Source organism: Loxodonta africana, chromosome 13 (genome assembly GCF_030014295.1).
Source record: "Loxodonta africana isolate mLoxAfr1 chromosome 13, mLoxAfr1.hap2, whole genome shotgun sequence".
Classification (NCBI taxonomy): Eukaryota; Metazoa; Chordata; class Mammalia; order Proboscidea; family Elephantidae; genus Loxodonta; species Loxodonta africana.
Window position 1 is genome coordinate 44,646,899 of NC_087354.1, and position 20,315 is coordinate 44,667,213.

Below are 20,315 nucleotides of genomic sequence, written 5' to 3' on the forward strand. Positions count from 1 at the left end.
AAGACTTTGGCTCACTTGCTTTGGACACATCATCAAGAAAGATCAATCACTAGAAAAGGACACCATGGTTGGTAAAATAGAAGGTCAGCAAAAACTATGGAAACCCTCAATGGACTGACACAAGAGCCACAACCATGAAATCAAACATACCAATGATCATAAAGATGGCACAAGACTGGACAACATTTCATTCCGTTATACGTAAGGTCACCAGGAGCCTAAGATGACTGAACTACAACTAACAACAACAACCCCCTACCTAACGAAGAATTTTGCAATGCTAACCACTCAATAAATAAACGGATGAATGAATGAATGAATATTATCACAAGGGGCTGAGTATACCTCACGTATCTGCTAGAAGGTGAATGGTTTGAGGACAACATGGGTTTGAGGACCTGACTGCTTATCGTGCCAAGAACATCACCTAGAGCAAAGTGAACCAAGACAAGCAATTTAATAACCTATTATTTTCAGATAATAATAATAAGGCTGAGAATGCTATCAAACATCTACTGAGTGGCTACTATTTTTCAGACGGTATTCTAAGTACTTACCTATATTAACTTATTTCCCCTTCACAAAAACCCCTTGAACAAAGGTACCACTGGGAAACTGAGGTACTGAGAAGTCAAATCATTCAAATAGTAGATGGGAGACTCAGGATTTGAATGCAGGCAACCAGAGCTTATGCACTTAACCACTGTTTGACAATGCCTTCTACCTGCATACAAAAAGGGTTGGCTTAGATAATAAAAACAGGCTGACTGTGCCTGTTGCTGGTCCAGGTCTTTGTCCAGGTGTCATCTCAAATATCACTTTAGAGATGATGGAACTTTCTAGGGCTCAACATATATGCTGCATTGATTCCTCAAGTCACAACACAGCCGAGTGTCCACGTCTTCTCAGGGTTAGCACCAGTCACCCTGAAGTCCTTAGCCATTTGTAGGTGGAACAATCAAGTCACCAGCTAATGACCATTCAGTGCCTATTATGTTAGACTTTGTGCAAGACACTAAAGATGACAAGGCAGGATTCTTGTCCTTGAGAACTTTATTGAGGCAGATCAACACACACCCTCAAAAAATCAAAAACAAACCCATAATGACAATTACGATTATCTTAGACTGAAAGCCCAATGGGTGGTAGACACAAAAATAACCCCAACATTCCAAGGAAGTAAATATCACAGTGGACTTTTATTGTTAACACACATTATTCTTGCAATTATGCTAGTCACTGAGCTAAGAGCCTTAATCTTAGTAGATACTAGTATGATCTCCACGTTGCAGAGGAGAAAACGGAGGGGCAGTGGATTTGTCCATGGCCCACAGCTAATAAGTGGCAAAGCTGGTTTTCAAACCTAGGCATTCTGACTACAGAGTCCACGCTCTGAACTCATTCCTGACTGCCTCCTGGAGTGTTTCAGGATGCTTCCCACCAGGTGGGCTTTTAGAGAATTGGAGGAACTAGAGCTGGCACCCCAGGAACAGAAAACCAACACCTGGATGAAGGATCAGGTTTGGGGAAAGATGATTAAATAGACAGGAAAGCTTCTTAGCAGAGTCTTCAAAAACATCCAAGAGACTCTTGCTTTGGGGATGAACAAACCCTCTCGTGGAGAAAGAACATGGTATGAATGACAGAAGGCAGAGGACCAAGCATCCGACAATGCCCACGGAGCCAAATGGGGAGGCAAGAAGGAGCCATCTTGGAAGTGGCAACCAAGGAAGAAAGTATTGGAGAAGACTGTCCAACACTGTCCTGATATGCTAGCCAGGCCCAGGAGAAGACTGTGCAGAGTATCTCCCATTCACACTCCCCACAACTGAGAAGGCAGGGTGGATCCTGGAGAAAGAGCTTTGGCTGCAGAAAGGAGAAGGCAGCTGCCAAGAAGAGCAGCCAGACAGCAAGAGGCACAAAAAAGGGATGCTCTTATTTTTCAAAGGACCATCCCTGCTTAAAATGAAAAGATCACCCAAAGTGAGGGGGAGTGGTAAAGAGGAATATCCTTTAAGTAGTCATCATGAACAATATGGTGGGCAAATTCGCCAGCTAACAACGGGAGGCACAGGACAGAATCTAGAAGCTAACAATAGAAGAGAAAGCAATTGGCCCAGACATTATCTGCTTACGTTTGCCTCATGCTGGATGAGGAGATTCTCAAAGGCTTTATGGTTGTTAACTGCCCTAGAGTTGGCCCCTCCACGCACAACAGAAACACTGCCAGGCTCTGAACCAGCCTCATGGTCAGTTGTGGACAGGACCATTGTAATCCGTAGGGTTTTCACTGGCTGATTTTTGGAAATAGATCACTAGGCCTTTCTTCCTTGTGCTCCTTAGGCTAGTAGCTCTGCTGAAACCTGTCCAGCATCATGGCAACACCCAAGCCTCCACTGACAGACAGGTGGTGGCTGCATATGAGATGCATCAATCAGGAATCAAATCTGGGTCTCCCACACGGAAGGCAAGAATTCTACAACTGAACCACCAACACCTCCATTCCTCAACGGCAGGGGATATGTTTTACTCATCTTTACAAATGTCCTGTCACAAGACATACTGCCTGGCACAAAGACAGCATGCAATAAAATTTGATGCATTAACGGATGAACAAATGAATGGATGAAGAAAGGAATGAATAGCATGTGTTTCTAATAGAAAGCAAGGCCTATGTCTGGTTTCTCTATATGCTATTCCTGTTGACAGTAAATGCTGACAGATGGCCGGAGGAGTAGAATGAAGGTGCTAACCCAGAATGAAGGTTAGCCCTGCCTTCATGAAGAGTCCAACCCTCCCAAGACCTCTGGTGGCAGTCATCAATCGCCACAGCCCTTTCAGGAAATCCTGCCCAAGGTCCCAGGGTATTCAGGGAAGCTGACCCTGGAGCCCCAGGCCTGGTCACGCTTCCAGCCTCTTCCTGCTATGCTGATGACAGCCAAAGAAATGTCCCCCACACGCCCTCGGCTACCGTCTTTTCCCTTTTTTCCTGTCACATTCATATTCGGGCACAGAACTCAGTTCTTCTCATTGAACCCCATATTTCAGATCGGCTGGCTTGCCCAAAGCAATGTGAAAACCCACAGAAGCTGAAAATCCTGAAAAGACATGGAGAAGACCTATTGTAGCTCCCTGGCAGCTTTCAAGAAAACCTAGTACTGCTGGGTTGATTACCCATTTAGAAAAGCACCTAGCTTCTCCATCCTTGGAAACCCTGGCAGCATAGTGGTTAAGAGCTATGGCTGCTAAACAAAAGGTCAGCAGTTCAAATCCACCAGGCGCTCCTTGGAAAGTCCATGGGGGGTAATTCTACTCTGTCCTATAGGGTCGCTATGAGTCGGAGTCAACTTGACGGCAACGGGTTTTGGTTGGCTCTCCATCCTTGCCTAGAGAAAGAAATCAGGTAATCAGTACAGGTTAGTTAAGGATTTCAATACAGATTACATTTTTGTGATCGTTAACATGGACGTGGCTTGTATTTGTTTTCAGTCCTAAAAACTGTTTCCCAGTTAACTGAGGAAAACATTCAAGGGCAGAAATGTCAGGCAGACAAGATATTTAAAAGGAACAAGCCATGTGTTCTTGCTTCTGTACAAAGTTGCTTTTTCAATTTTCGAAGACATGATACCACAGACTAGAGAGGGAAAATGCATTTGGAGCGAGAGTGCTTTCTCTTCCCCAGATATTATTTACTTGGTCATTTGATTTACAGCTCTCGATCAACCTGGTTAATTTTTTTTTTTTTTACTTCTCCGTGAATCTCACTGTAGAATATCCTACACATCTCCAATCTGGCAATTGTCACATGCATCATTATGATGCATTATCATTGTGAAGGACCTCTCCTTCAAAGCGTTACTTTTTATATTTCTAGTACTTTTTGGTAGTATCTAGAACAAGGAACCCTGGTGGCACAATGGCTAAGAGTTCGGCTGCACCAAGACTGGAACCATTCCTGAAGCCAACTCTTCAGACAGGGATTGGACTGAACTATGAGGCAGAAAATGATACTGGTGAGGAGGGAGCTTCTTGGCTCAAGTAGACACATGAGGCTGTGTGGGCAGCTCCTGTTTGGAGGCAAGATGAGAAGGCAGAGGGGGACAGGAGCTGGTTGATTAGACACGGGGAATACAAGGTGGAGAGGAGAAGGGCGCTGTCTCATTAGGGGGAGAACAGCTAGGAGTACGCAGCAAGGTGTGTACAAGTTTTTGTATGAGAGACTGGTTTGATTTGTAAACTTTCACTTAAAGCACAATAAAAAAAATAAAAAAGAGTTCGGCTGCTAACTGAAAGTTCAGTGGTTCAAACCCACCATCAGCTCCGCAGGAGAAAAAAAAACTGGTGATCTGCTCCCATAAAGATTACAGCCTAGAAAACCCTATGGGGCAGTTCTATTCTGTCACAGAGGGTCACTATGTGTTGGAGTCAACTCGACAGCACACAACAACAACAACACAGTGCCTAGAACAGCACCTGGCCCACAGGATGATGACGGAAAGAACTTTACATTCAATAGCAATAAGGGCCATCTTTATTTGGAAGGCCTTCTCTTCAAAACACGATCATGCTGCCCTTCAAGGCACTGTTACCCAGCCTGGAATCTGAACGGCAACTTTACTCTTCTGTGATGCTGTTAGCTGCCATCAAGTCAGCTCCTGCCTCATAGAGACCCCAGGCACACAGAACCAGTGCCGCCCAGACCTGAACCGTTGTGATCCATAGGATTTTCAAGGGCCGGTTTTTGGAAGTAGATCGCCAGGCCTTTCTTCCTAGTCTGTGTTGGTCTAGAAGCTCCACTGAAACCTGTTCAGCATCATAGCAACACGCAAACCACCACTGACAGATGGGTGGTAACTGTGCATGAGGTGTGTTGGCTGGGAATTGAACCCAAGTCTCTTGCATGGAAGGCAAGAATTCTACCACTAAACCACCATCGCCCTCACTACTTTTCTGTAGTAACTGCAAATTGTTTCTGAAATCAACACCATTGATCACATTCTCTACCCTACTCCTAAAGCCTCCAACATACAAACAGCTGTGATGGGATGCAGGCATCCCTACCTTGAAATCAAAGACACCTAGAGACAGATTTTAGCCGTCCTCCCCACTCAGACTCAGCCTCTCCCCAGCATCCTCTGCCAAGAGCAGTTTATAATCCCTGGGTTGTATTTACTGAAGGAAAAAAGATCAGGCTACCACAGCTGAGCTCTGCATGGGAACTGCAGCTTTCTGATGTGCTGCCCAGACCTTCTCCAGGGTGATGCTCCATCTCATTCCAAAAATATTCTCCATTCAACTCGGCCAAAGGCAGGTGGCCATGGGACAAAAGGCAGTTTTGGCTCAGGCTGAGGCACCCTCACGGTCCACCTTCCCTTCCTTCTGATTCAAGCCACTACAAATGGCCCCTTGCTGCCCTGGCGAGCACCTCTGTACCTCTGTCTATTTGCATGCACACACAGGAGTGTCGAGGAAGAGCACACCACTGTTGTTGTTAGTTGCCATCAAGGCAGTCCCCAACTCATGGTGCCTCCCGCGCACAATGAATGGGACACAATGCTGCTCGGTCCTTTGCCATCCCCATGATTGGTTGTAGACTAGACTGCTGTGATCATAGAGTTTTCACTGACTGATCTTTTAAGTAGATCATCAGGCCTTTCTTCCTAGTCTAGACCTAGCCTAGGTCTTTCTTCCTTAGTCTAGAAGCTCTGCTGACATGTGTTCAGCATCATACTAACACACAAACCTCTAATGATAGATGGGTGGTGGCTGTGATAGACGGGTGGGTGCATTGGCCAGGAATTAAGGCCAGGTCTCCCACATGGAGAGCAAGAATCCTAACGTTGAACCACCAATGTTCCCCACTAACCCTAGAAAAGACTCATAGACAGCAAGTACCACATTCATTCACAAAATAGTCCAGGTGAAACTTCAGGACTGGGTAGAACATAAACCATGGGATAATGTTTTAGAAAAAAATCTATCTACAAAAGTACACCTTTATCAAGTTTGGGAGCTACAGAAAAATATAAAGAGGAAAAGTGTAATTACTCATAATGTCACGATCCAACTTAATCACTATTAAACTTTTTGGTGTTCTTTCTGGTCTTTTCAATGCATAATGCTTATAGCTATTATTTGCCTATTTTACATATAATATTTTTATTTTATAAAAGTGGAATCATGTATACAGTTTTGTACCCTATTTTTCACTCTAAGTCATAGCATTTCATTAATAATATTCAAAAACATTTTTAATCACTGTATACAAGTTCATCCTATGGATATCCAACTGTTGTTGTTCTTAGGTGCCGTCGATTTGGTTCCAACTCACAGCAACCCTATGTACAACAGAAGGCAACTCCGTCTGGTCCTGTGCCATCCCCATAATTGTTGCCGTCACTGTATCAGTCCATCTCATTGAGGGTCTTCCTCTTTTTTGCTGACCCTCACCTTTGCCAAGCATGATGTCCTTCCCCAGGGACTGGTCCCACCCGAAAATACATCCAAAGTACGTGAGACGAAGTCTCACCATTCTTGCTTCTAAGGAGCATTCTGGCTGCACTTCTTCCAAGACAGACTTATTCATTCTTCTGGCAGTACATGGTATATTCTATATTCTTGCCAACCTGGTAATTCAAGTGCATCAATTCTTTTTCAGTCTTTCTTTTTCATTGCCCAGCTTTCACATGTACCTTATTGTTGGATTCTGTGATAAACACCTTTCTTCAAAAGTCTTCATCTGATTCTTTGCTTAGTTCATTAGACAGAGTCCTAAAAATGGAGACACTAAGCCAAAAGTTATGACTACTTAAGGTCATTCATATACATGGATTGTTTTCAAAAAAAGTGTATCAAGCTAAAATCCTACAAGTAATGGATGAAATACACATACTTCCCAATGTTGAACATTATCATTATTATAATATTTGCTAATTTGATAGGTGATTAGTAGGGCCAGCTAACTGCTACAACAAACCACGCCAAAATCTCAAAGGCTTAACACAATTTTGCTCAATTCACTGTCTGATATGAGTTGGCAGAAGCACTCTGCTCCACATAGTCACACAGGCATCCAGGGACCCTGTCTCCTTCCACCTAGTGGCTCCACCATTGGCTTGGAGTCTTTGGCTGGATTCTTTCCTTCCAGCAGGCAAACAAGGGAAAAGAAACAGCATGAAGAACCGAGCTAGTTACGGCACAGGGGTGACGTAAATCAATTCCACTCATATTCCATTATGCAGCTCAGTTATATGGTCATACCTAACTGCAAAGGAATCTGGGAAATGTGTTCTAGCTATATGACCAGGAGGAAAAGGGAAACATTCTGGTGAACTAGTCAGTGATTGTCAAAATAGACCAAAAAATAAGTCCTTTTAATATGCACTCCTTTTATTATTAATAAAATTGGAACAGTTTTTCATTTTTATTAGCCATGTATGCTCTCTCTTCTGTGAATTATTTACAATCTCTTCCCATTTTCTCTGGAGCTCCTAATGTTTTGAACCGATCTTTTTTTTTTTTAACTGATTTTTAAGAGCTCTTTCTATATTAATGATGTTAACCTTCCTTTTGTCAAATTTGGAAATTTTTTTCTACTTTATTTTTGTCTTAATTTTGCTTATAATTTTTATGTACATAAGCTTTTCCTTTGATGTCTTTAAATTGAATTTTTCTGATGTGACATCTCATCACAGAATCACAAAACATACACACAAAAAAACTGGGAGATTCTAATCCAACTCCCTGATTTCGTTGATTCATAACCATGATTCACAGATGAATAAACTGATACTCAAAGAAATAAGGTAACTGGTATACAGGCAAAACTAAGAATAGGGATTTAAAAAATTAACATTTATTAAGTATATAATATGTGACAGGCTGTGCTAAATACTTTAAAATCATTATTTTAATTAATTCTCGAGACGACTCTATGATAGAGGTATCATTAATATCCCCATTTTACAGAGAAGAAAACTGAGGCTGAGAGTACTGAAGAAATACGCCCAGGTTCAAACAGCAGCTAGTAATAGCAGCAGCATAATTTGAACCCAAGCCCACCTGAATTTTGGAGCCATGGGTTTTCTTAAAAAAAAAAAAACAGTGCCACCAGGCCAGGGGCAAGGACTAGAAGGCAGGAGGGGGCAGGGAAGCTGGTAATAGGGAACCCAAGGTTGAGAAGGGAGAGTGTTGACATGTCATGGGGTTGGTAACAATTGTCACAAAATAATATGTGTACTAACTCTTTAATGAGAACTAGTTTGCTCTGTAAACATTCATCTAAAGTAAAATAGAAAAAAAAAAGTGCTACCAAATTGACTCCAATTCATGGTGACTCCCTGTGTGTCAGGGTAGAACTGTGCTTCATAAGGTTTTCAATGGCCGATTTTTCAGAAGTAGATCCCCCAGGCCTTTCTTCTGAGGCACCTCTGGTGGACTCCAACCTCCAGTCTTTCAGTTAGTAGCCAAGCACGTGAACCGTCTGCACCACCCAGGGACTTCACGGATTTTCTTAGAACGCCTCTCAGGTCTCCTGCCATACCGCATCAAACATACATTTCCAGGAGAATTGCTACGTTCACGTTTACGTGGTGCACTGCACGCAGGCTGCAGCCTGGGCTCTAGCCAGGGAAGAGGCTGTGCGTGAAGCCGTGCTCTGCCCCGTCCTGCTCCGAGATAGCTTTGGCCTTGGGTTCAGGATATTCTCTCAGTGCCCCCATGCACGTGCCCCTGCAGACCTCATTCTGGCTCGGTGTGCCTCAGCCACCATAAATCAGCCAGCCACACGTTCTGCCCTTGGTGCTTCTGAACATCAGGGGGAAGGATTTGCCTTTTCCTGCTTTGCTCTCGGGGCTGCTGCACTGACGTTTGAGTTATGTCAGTACTTTTTTACATGATAGAAATCTACCCAGTGATTTGTTGCAATCGCTGCTGTGCAATGTATGTTGAAATGTTGCGTGTAGCCTTACAAAAGAAAGCAGAAACCCAGCAAATTAGTCTTACTTCCTTGACATAATCCTGTGATGAGCCAGTATTAAAAAAAAAGGTACTGTAAAATCGGGTGCAGTGATTAAAAGATTATGACAGTGCAAAACAGACTATTATCATGTGAATTAGGAAATATTTTCAAGGAAACCAAAAGAGGCAAGACATTGAAGTCAAGGTCAACTAGAGGCCAAAGAGGACCCAAAAAGGCAACTGGGTTCAGCAAGAATAAAGTCACCACCATACCCTCCTTCTTGAATTCCATCACCCACGGCTGTGATGCCACCCTAGTCTGCTCTTTCTCTATCTCTTCTATCTGCTTTGTTGGCTCTCTCTGTGACCCAAGCCAGGACTAGGAAAAATGCCAGCTCTAATACAGCTCCCACTAACACACTGCATTCTCCAGATAAGCACCGACATTCTGACTTCTCTGATTATTATCTCATGCTGAGGTCTCAAAAACCCATCATCTCAAAACCTACCCGCTCATTCAGGCTTCTTTCCTGTATTTTCAATTGCCCTACTCCCACCCCCAACTCAGGAGGCAATGGTGATTCACTGGTAGAATTCTCACCTTCCATGCAAGAGACCCAACTTCGATTCCTGGTCCATGCCCCTCACATGTAGCTACCGCCCATGTATCATTGAAGGGTTGCGTGTTGCTATGATACCAAACAGGTTTCAGTGTAGCTTCCAGACCAAGACAGACAAGGAAGAAAGGCCTGGTGATCTACTTCTAAAAATCTGCAACGAAAGCCCTATGGATCACAAAGGTCTGACCTGCAACAAGCCTGCAGGCAGCATTTCACACAGTTTTGCGTGGGGTTGCCACGAGTTGGGGCCAGCTGGACGGCAGCCAACAACAACAACCATGGGTATCTGAAAAGGCTGCGAATTTGTTTTATTGGTTGGGTTCAGAGTTCCGCACATTTTATTTAACTTGGACGTTCATGGCTCCTAATTCAGGGTCTCAAACACAGAAGATTCCAGTGTCTGACATAAAGACATTCTGAAGGTGCTTAATAAGGTCCCTAGGTGGCACAAACAGTTTGTGCGAGACTGCTAACCTAAAGGTCGTCAGTTCAAACCCACCCAGTGGTACTGTGGAAGAAAAGGCCTGGCGGTCTGCTTCCATTAAGATTACAGCCAAGAAACCCCTATGGAGCAGTTCTACTCAGTAACACCTGGTATCGCCATGAGTGGGAATCAACTCGATGGCAACTAAGAACAACAACGTGACCAAAATAGCAAACGATCATTGAAAACGTTAGCCTACCTGAAACTCAACTACATTTGTGTTATTTCATTCCCAATCAGGCAGGAAGTCCTTTCCAGAGCCAGGAGATCTGGTGGTGAGGTTTTCCTTCAGCTTCTTCAGCAACTTTGGATGGTAAAGCAAGACACCTGAGTTCTTAGACCAACTCTGTCACTAACTTGCCCCTGGGTAAACTGGCTCCTGTGAAAACACAGGATCAAAGCAGATGTTTTCAAGGTCCGTTCTGCTTCTTAGAGTCTGTTGTCTGGCTTTCCAGCCTGAGGGTCACAGGCAGCTCAGGAAAGAGGGTATTCCCACTGAGAGTGAGCACTACCTCATCCTAACTCAGAGCTTTCTGTAACCTGGCTCCTCTCTCTCCCATCTCACTCCTGTCCTGCCAACTCTTCAACACACCTCTTCTTCTCCAGTCATTCCTGCCTCCCTGCCCTATTCCTGAAAAGCACTACACTCCCTTCCACCTGACCCCCTTTACCTATACCCTCATCTCCTCCAAGGATCCGCAATCTACCCATCTTCTAGAGTGCAACCAGAAAGAACCCCACACGCTCTGGACTGGAGTACTTCCCGCATATGCTATACTCAGAATGGACTCGATAGCACGTAGCAACAACATACTCCCATACACCACTTTCCGTGGCGTCCAATCACTACGCACATAAGTTCCCTGTGTTCACACCCCATCAAAGCCCAGCACATAAACACATGATGTACAGGGTTGAAGAACAGGTCTACAGCAATGAACAATTACTACCACTTTGGACAGTCCTGCCCACAAGTCAAATGACTCATGACTTCTGTAACCAGACATTTAAATGTATGTTTCTCATAAAGTACATCCCAAATACTTCAATGCTGCTATTTGAAGTACAGCATTAGTACAATGTCTATTTGTCCTTGTTATTAAAGGAGTCCTGGTGGCATAAACAGTTAAGCGCTTGCCTGCTAACTGAAAGGCTGGCGGTTCGAACACACCCAGTGGTTCTGCGGGACAAAGACCTGGCAATCTGCTTCCATAAAAATTACAGAAAACGACTCAAAGGTACCTAACAACAAACTAAATGGCTGGCTTACTTAGGATCATAGAAAGTTCAACTTAAATGAGCCTTCCAAAATGATCTGGCCTATCGCCATTCATTCAGGAATGAAGAACTGGTAACCCAGAGACAGGAATGGATGCTAGCGTCGAACAGCAAATTAGTGGCGAAGTCAGGACCAGACACCAGCATCCTTGGCTCCAAGCCCACTTGCCTACAAACCAAAGAGTGCCAAATGCATTGAAAGAATGCCAGCCCCCACCCAACACAACAATGAAAAACTCACTGGCCAGAAGAAGCGCTTGCCTCCCTCACGTCCTGCCAGACCCCAGGTCAGAAAGCACACATGGTTGTGGGCCATCACCCCCTAAACAACACAAACATACGTCTACTCAAGACAGGCCTTCCGTCCAACACACACACAGCAAGAGCACATTCGTGAGCCAAGAACCACAGCGTCACAGTCACCTTCGGGGCTGGTGGTCTTCAATCTGGAGACGGTCCTGGCTTTCTTACCGTTGGAATCCCTGCAAACCAAGATACACTCAGGAGCTGTGGAACTCAGAGCAGGCCAGGCATCCCCCTCCTCGCTGGAGCGCTGGGTCTGCACCCAGCTGGAGGCGTCTTCCTTGGACCCAGGGCCTCTCATCTGGCCCCCACCCCCGGCTAGCGGTCTCAGCACAGTGCTGCTTATTCTCCGGCAATCGAAAGCTGGTGGCCCAGGAGAGGAAACTGCTTTCTAACAGCCCTTGTTTTTGTTTCCATTTTAAAAGGTTAGTGACTTTATTGCATGTGGAAAGAACCAAAGAAACAATTTCAAAGAAGCTCAGCATGTTTTGGAGCTGACCAAATACACAGAACTTTTGAGTGGGGAGGAAAGGAAAAGGAAGAGAGGAACAAAGTTTGATTCAAGCATCCACCATGAGCCAGACACAAGCCCCGGGTCTCCTCCCATGCCCTCCTAGGGCTTTGACAGTAAAAACTCCAGCTAGAAGCAAGTTCTAAATGCCTTACTAACCTTAGGCCATCAGATTGCAGGGAGCCAGGCAGAGCTACTGCACCCCAGGGCAGTATACTATAGTCAACAGTTTTATAGTATACCCCCTGAATCATGAAATTGAATGATATACCTGTTATGGATTGAATTGTGTCCCCCCAAAATATGTATTGTAAATCCTAACCCCAATACCTGTGGATGAAATCCCATTCGGGAATAGGGTATTCTTCATGGCAGTATTAGTGTAGGGTGTGTTTTAAGCCAATCACTTGTGAGCTATAAAAAGAACAAATTAGGCAGAGAAGCAAGGAAGCAGAGATGGAGGGAGACAGACACCAGGCCATATGAAGATCACCAAGGAATCCAGGAACAGAGCTGAAAAGAGACAAAGATCTTCCCCCAGAGCCGACAGAGAGAGATAGCTTTCCCCTAGAGCCACTGCCCTGAATTCTGACTTCTAGCCTTCTAAACTGTGAGAAAATAAATTTCTGTTCTTCAATTAGAGCCACTCACTTGTGGTATTTGTTACAGCAGGACTAAGACACTTAGACCATAACAGTGTTAATTAATAATTAAGTAATGATGCACAAATTTTGAAATAATGCACCTTAATTTTTTTTAATTCATTAGATTAACAACTTAAAGAATGATAAATTATGTTTAAGTATTTGTCCACATTGACATCATCCAGCCTGATAAATATCCACAATCTTTTGATAAAACTTGTGAATTAAGCTATTTTTTTTTTTTTATGAGCGCTAGAACTTCCATGAGTGACTCTGGTGACTATTGGGAGACTTTATCTTTCACTCTTCTTAAAATTAAAAAAAAAAAACAAATTTTTTAATGTTATTAGTCATCTAGACCAGGGGTCAGTGACTCTGATCCTTGGGCCAAGTCTAACCCACTGCCAGTTTTTGTTACATTTTTAAATAGTTCACTAAAAATCAAAAGAAGAAGAACATTTCATGAAAATTACATGAAATTCAAATTGCAGTGCCCATAAATAAAGTTTTATTGGACCACAGCCATGTCCATTCATTTATGTATTGTCTATGGCTGCTTTCCTGTTTCAAAGGCACAGAGTTGGAACAGAGGCCACATAGCTTGCAAAGCCAAAAATATTTACAATCTGGCTCTTTATGGAAAAAGTTTGCTGACCCCTCCCTGATCTAGACAGTCTGTCAAATGTTAGTGCTGGTGCCAGACAAAAACACGCAAGATGATCATGATAACAACCACCACCAGCAGCTAGTTCCTGAAGGTAGGTGTGCTAGGACGCTACTGAGAAAGCCAAATAGCCATCACGAGATACAGCGCGGGCCATCTACGGGTGAGCCTGCTGCGCAATGTTACAGATAAAGCTGACAACACGAAAGGCGGCATTAAAGCAAAAATGTGCTTTCTGAGAGTTTACTGAGCACGCACAGTCTTTACATTTATTCTATGGGGAAAAAAATAGTCTGAATTGTGCACGATCTGGATTCTGTGAGGTCTTCAAGAATGCAGGCCTCCCATAAAACACAACAGGCTTCTACCTCCTGTCTCCTTCCTCCCACACATTCTTTCTTCCTGTCGGGATGCCCACCTCCTTAAGTCTTCTGAAGCACCATCAATCTGAGGCTGATGTCCCTCTTCTGGGGACATCAAGGCCCTTATTGCATAAGGTTTATCACATCGGACATCTTCTCTGCCTTTCCCTCCAAGGATATAAGTGCCCCTCCAAGGCAGGAGCCCCATCTTTTTTATCTTTAAGATGGACTGAAGTTCCAGTTCCGAGCACATAGTAACCCTTCATCTCACTGTGGGGGTGAACACACACATATGTATGCTGTCTCCTCTAAGCCCTGGGACAGGTACAAAGATTATTATTCCATTCCACCAATGGAGAAACTGTGGCTCAAAGAGGTTAAGCCACACAGGCAGAAAGTGGCAGAGCCAGGACTCAAATTCACACACTTCACAACACACGGTGCTACTACTACCTGATGCATAAGTGGGGTTTAGAAAGCACGGGATGAATGAATGAATGATGAATGCAGGGCAATAACCACACAGACCACTAAAATGTGTTAGCACAATCTCAGTGGTTGCTTCCGCTTCAAGGGACCTGTGTAAACTCAGAGAGTCCAAACCCTTGCAGTGACTCTGACATCCCTTGCTAGGAGTAAGATGTTGGATTTCTCCAATCTGAGCTTGAGGAAAGGAAAGGAGAGGCAAAAAGCCAGGACCCATTCTGTTTCTCAGTCTTCTCACCTGGGCCCTGCCTGGTGCGTTTTTCCTAGTGAATGTTCCTCTAGCAACATTAGACACTCCTGCTTCTGATGTGGTAATCACATGGCCGGGAACAGAATTTCCAAAATGGAACCTGGCAATAAGATCAGAAGGAAAGAAACAATGGCAAATTTAACAATCACTTTGGTAGGGCTACTTTTCTGGGAAAACTAGAAACAACCTAGACCCACAACAGAAGGGGAATGCTTAAGAAAACCCTGGCGGAGCAAACTGATGGAATCATCGTTATGCTTGAAAACAGGAATGCTGACTAGGTCAAGGCTGGGAACTGTTTACATGAAATCACATTAGGTGAAAAAAATATGCACATGCTTAAATTAAAATATAGATATATATTAAGGAGAACACAGAATAACATAAGCAGTCGGTATGCAATGCATACATGTGGTATCTATCTATACATAGATATAGTATGATCTATATTTTTTGTAAAGTTACATGTATGGTAAAACTCAAAAAATAGTAGGATTGTGGGAGTATAAATGATAGTCTTTCTGGAAGGCCAATTTGACTATATGTACCAAATACCTTGTCTTGGAAAAAGTACAACCAGAATGCTCCTTGGAAGCGAGGATGGCAGTCTCACATACTTTATACATGTTATCAGGAAGGACCAGTCCCTGGAGAAGGACATCATGCTTCCTAAGGTAGAGGGTCAGCAAAAAAGGGGAAGACCCTCAATGAAATGAATTGACACAGTGGCTGCAACAATGGGCTCAAACATAGCAACAACTGTAAGGATGGCGCAGGGCCAGGAAGTGTTTCCTTCTGCTGTACATAGGGTCGCTATGAGTTGGAACCAACTTGACGGCACCTGACAACTACAACAACGTTAAATACCTTTAAAGTGTCTATATCCCGTGTCCCAGAAATAGCACTATTCATGAATAAACCAAACCATCAAGTCAATTTGTTTATGTGTAATATTGAAAAGGAAAACAACCAACATACCCAAAAATAGAGGACTGTTTAAACAGACGATACTACTAAAAAATGCTCTGTGGTCATTTTAAAATCACGTTTGGAAGAATATTTAGTACAATGGAAAAATATTACAATGTATTGTCATGTGAATAAAAGTGGTGAGCATAGTCTTATATTCAGTTTGATCCCAATTTTATAAAACAAAGTGTGTGTGTATATATAGATGTAGGTATAGAAAACAAGAGTAGAAGGAGACACATTAAAAATAACAGTCATCTCTGGCTGGGAGAATCATTGATGATTTTTGTTTTCCCACTTTGTGTTCTTCTGCGTTTTCTACAATAAATATGCCTTACTTTTATAAGCAGAAAAAAGAATAAATATTCGATTTAGAAACTTAAAAATACATCCACAGTGCTATCATAGGATGCAATGCTTGACACTGGGGTCTACCTGGAGTTAAAGAAATGTAGTAGGCTGTGGTAGGCTAAAGATTTCTACCAAACCAGTTGCCACTGAGTCAACTGTGACTCTGAGCAACCCCATGTGTGTCAGAGCAGAACTGTGCTCCATAGGGTTTTCAGTGGCTGACTTTCCAGAAGTAGATTGCCAGACCTTTCTTCCAAGGTGCCCCTGGGTGGACTGTGTTAGCAGTGGTGCACGTTAACCACCTGTGCCACCCAGGGGTCCCTGAGGCTGTAGCAAGAATGCTACAAACCCCTTTGGCCCATTTCTCCCAGGTGGAAGTATTATTGCACCAACACCACCTCTCCAGGACTTAGCCCAATTGGCCTTGCCAATGGCCTAAGCCAAGGGCAGCTCACCAAGGCAGCCTGGACACCAAAAAGGTGTCGGGAGGAAAGAAGCCGGTCATCACCGCTATTCCCAGTCACAGGAAAACCCAGCCAGTCCTCTCACCTTCCCTGCCCCCAAACTCAGGCCAGGGTACTCGCTCTACCTGGAAACATGTGCCTGCCCCTAGTTACAGTTCTTTCACATTTACCCACGGTGGGGAGGGGGGGGAGGGAAGAGCACCCCTTCATGCTGAACTTGTTTTGAGATTATTACTCCACCTTTTCTAAGCAAAATAAAGTCATTCTTTTTATTTTAAAAGTGGGTTATGCAACCATGAAAAGGAATGAAGTACTGATACATGCTTCACCATGGATGAACCCTGAAAACAGTAAGCTGAGTGAGAGGAGCCAAACACATCCTGTGCGGTTCCATTTATAGGAAATGTCCAGAACAGGCCAATCTACAGCGGCAGAAAGTAGATGAGCGGTTTCCAGGGTGTTAGGGGGCGGAGAATAGGGAGTGGCTCTTCTAACGGGTATGGTGTTTCTTTCCAGGTGATGAAAATGTTCTGGAATTAGATAGTGGTGACGGTTACACAACTTGGACTATACGCCTTTAAAAAGCAAATTTTATGGTGTGTGAACTAAATCTCAATTAAAAAAAAATTTTAAGTGATTTACAATAGGCTTTTCCTTAGTGAGACAGTAACTGGTCTCTTAGTTTCTCAGAGCACCTGTTTCAGAGTCAGATGACTTGAAATTCAAACATCACTTAGATACCTACTTGCTGTGTGAGCCTGGGCAAGTTCCTTAACCTCTCTGTTTCTACGGCTTCATTTTTCTAGGCCGTAGAATAGCAGTAATAATGTCTAGCTGACATGGATTGTTGTGAGGATTAAATAAGTTAATGCAGGTAAATCCCAGTATCTGACCTGGAGCTTTGTAAATGGTAGCTCCTTCCTCCACCTGGCCAGAAGATCCTTTGAACTTCAAGCAGAATGAAATCCTGGGTCTCAACCAAAACATCACTAAAGTCAAGCAGACACTAGGTACTTGTTTGTCCTGGAAAAGACACTAAGAAGAGTGAGAGGCTACACCCTGTAATGAGAGTTTAAAACTTGAAGACACAGCTCTCCCCCCGGGGTTCACCTGATAACCAGCAAGAGCCCCCACCCCCTCCTGCAAAGTATCAAAGGGGCCTCATGTCCACTTTGATCTTCCTATCGACCAACCGCTGTCCTTGTGTTGTTAGGTACCCTCGAGTCATTTTTGACTTGTAACAACCCCATGTGACAAAGTAGAACTGCTCCAGTTTTTAAGTTTTCTAGGTTATAATCTTTATGGGAACAGATCGTCAGGTCTTTTTCCCATGGAGTCACTGCGTGGGTTCAAACAGCCAACCTTCTGTTTAGCAGTCACGTGTTCAACCCTTGCACCACCAGGTCTCCTTATCAACCATTAGTGTTGCTATTATTAGTCCCCAATCAAGGATGAAGCAATGGGAGCTCAGAGAAACTAGAAAAGGGGCAGAGCTGGGGGTTGCGTACAGATCAGCCTGTCTCCAGAGCTCCTAATTTTGCTCTCCTGGCAGCTGTCTCCTCTACACTCCGCCACTTTGCTTGGGGCTGTCAGGTGACAGCAAGGCTAACAACAGGCGGGGCCGGTGCAGATCTGGCCTGTGCCCCAAAAAGGCCAGGCAGACCCTGCCCACCAGAGACTGGCTCCAAGCATGGAAGTGGGGGCAAGGGGCAGGTTAGTGTAATCAAAAGGGCAGCTGGAGGCCAGGGAGCCAGTAGCAAAGGGGGGGCGGTGAATAGGCACCCAGAATTCAAGGCATGTAAGGGTCAGGGGTCAAAGAAGTGAGATCAATCAACGAGTAAGTCATCAAGTAACTCCAAGCAAACCTGCGAGCCCTGGAGCAGAAGCTGCTTATACCCTTGGGTCTTGGACGATAGGTGAGAGCAAGTGATGGCTAACATTCCCTGAGACTGTTCTAAGCATTTTACATTCTCACGAATTTCACCCGGGGAATGTATTAGTATTACCCCCGTTGCACAGACGGAAAAACTGCAGCAGAAGAGGTTAAGTCACTTGCTCAAGGTCTCTCACTTTGGTGGAGCCAAGGCTTGAACTCGGGGAGCCTGGTCCCAGAGTTGGGCTCTCTTACCCATTGTACCACGGTGGCACCTGACCCAGGAAGGAGGCGGAGTCTCCTACTGGGATGGTGCATAGCCAATGCCAGGCGCACTCATGTATCTTCTTTGAAATTGCAAGCATTTCCGGGGGGGAAGAGTATGTTTGGCAACTACAAATTTGTAACTTGCTGATGGATCCGAAGGTTTCCAAGAAGGAGCAGCCTCCCAGAAAGAAGTCTGTTTATCCATTTTCATAGGAAATTAATCCTCTTCTCTCTCCTGAGCCCAAGAACCCAGCTGACTGTGACTCCCAGAAAAATGTGGAAGTCAAAGACTCGGTCTGTGCCCCTGCCCTCCACAGGGCTTACGTAACTGCATCCAGCCGTAAATCAAAGGCCAAGCTCCGCTTCCATCAGATGCGGGCAGATGATTTCCCTGCTGGGGCTCAGGAGGCCATGGCCTAAAGGGTTAACTTCTCATTTCCTCTCATCTTTCAAGCCTTAATCCCCATCCTGCGCTGGGTGCATTCCGAACCCACCTGGAGCAGGTCACGACGAGCCCCGAGCCCATAGCTGGCCCTTCATTTCCCCTGGCGGGAGATTAGATGGGGTTCCCGTTAATCACTCATTACCTCGGCCCTCGCTGCTGGCCAGCCCGCGAGCGGCCCGCCAGGCAGACAGGAGGGTGGGGCAGACCCACCCACTGCCCAGAACCACCCTCCTGGGACAAGACACCACAGCACAAGCCTGGCTCACTGCCCTGGGGACCACGCCCGAGAGCAGAGGGGCTGAGGACGAATCCGGCCGGGTGTGCCACTTAAACGATTGAAGAAGACAGTGGGCACAGAACATTCCATTTTTTTAAAAAATTGGTAAACAGGAAAAGAGACAAACAGAAAGAGACCACTCTCCCAGGGCAACTAATCACCAGTAAAGGAAGCTGCTGCCAGCCGGCTTCTCAGGTTCTTCTTTGGGGGAATCTAAAAGTTAGAGAAGGGGAGTGGAGAGAAGAGGGGGTGCAGAGTAGATAATGTCTTCTTATAATTACTGCACACCTGGCGGTCTTCATTTGCTGGGTCTGAATATAAAGACGCAAACCTCCTGGACTTGAGGGGGGCTATTTTTTTTTTCCATAATACATACACTGAGCACCAACTGCCTGCCAATCACTGCTCAGGTACAGAATGAACAAGAGAAATGGGATAAGAACTAACATTGAGCACCTACTACATACCAGACCTTTGGGTAACATTCGGATACTAGAGTAATGGCCCCACACCAGCCCTCCAGGCTTTGGTTATCCTCTTGTTATAGATGGGGAAACTGACGCTGGGAGGGGGAGGAGAGCAAAACAAAGGCTTGTGGATACATGAGACCTGTCAACGGCCAGGCCTCACTGTGGGGAAGGAGACTCACGTCTGCATGCCTGGAGGGAAGGAGTGGCAAGGATGGCAGGTCCAGCCCTAATTTGGGCGTCCCAACCCATCTCTTACTTCTAACAACCTAACCAAACCAGTTGCCCAAGAGTTGACGCCAACTCATGGTGATTCTGACTCACAGTGACCCCACATGAGTCACAGTAGAACTGTGCTCCATAGAGTTTTCAATGGCCGATTTGTTGAAATTAGATCTCCAGGCCTTTCTTCCAAGGTGCCTCTGGGTAGACTCACACCTCCAATCTTTGGGTTAGCAGCCAAGCATGTTAACCATTTTCACCACCCAGGGACTCCCCTGGCAACTTGGGGCTCCCTGAATCAGCCTACCTGATTTTTTCTCCCTCAGTACTTGCTCTGGCCCAGAAAGGAATTCATGGTAAGCCCAGTGGGGGCTAGGTTTACACGCCTTCGGGTATGGGAATCCTTTAAGGAATGAACTA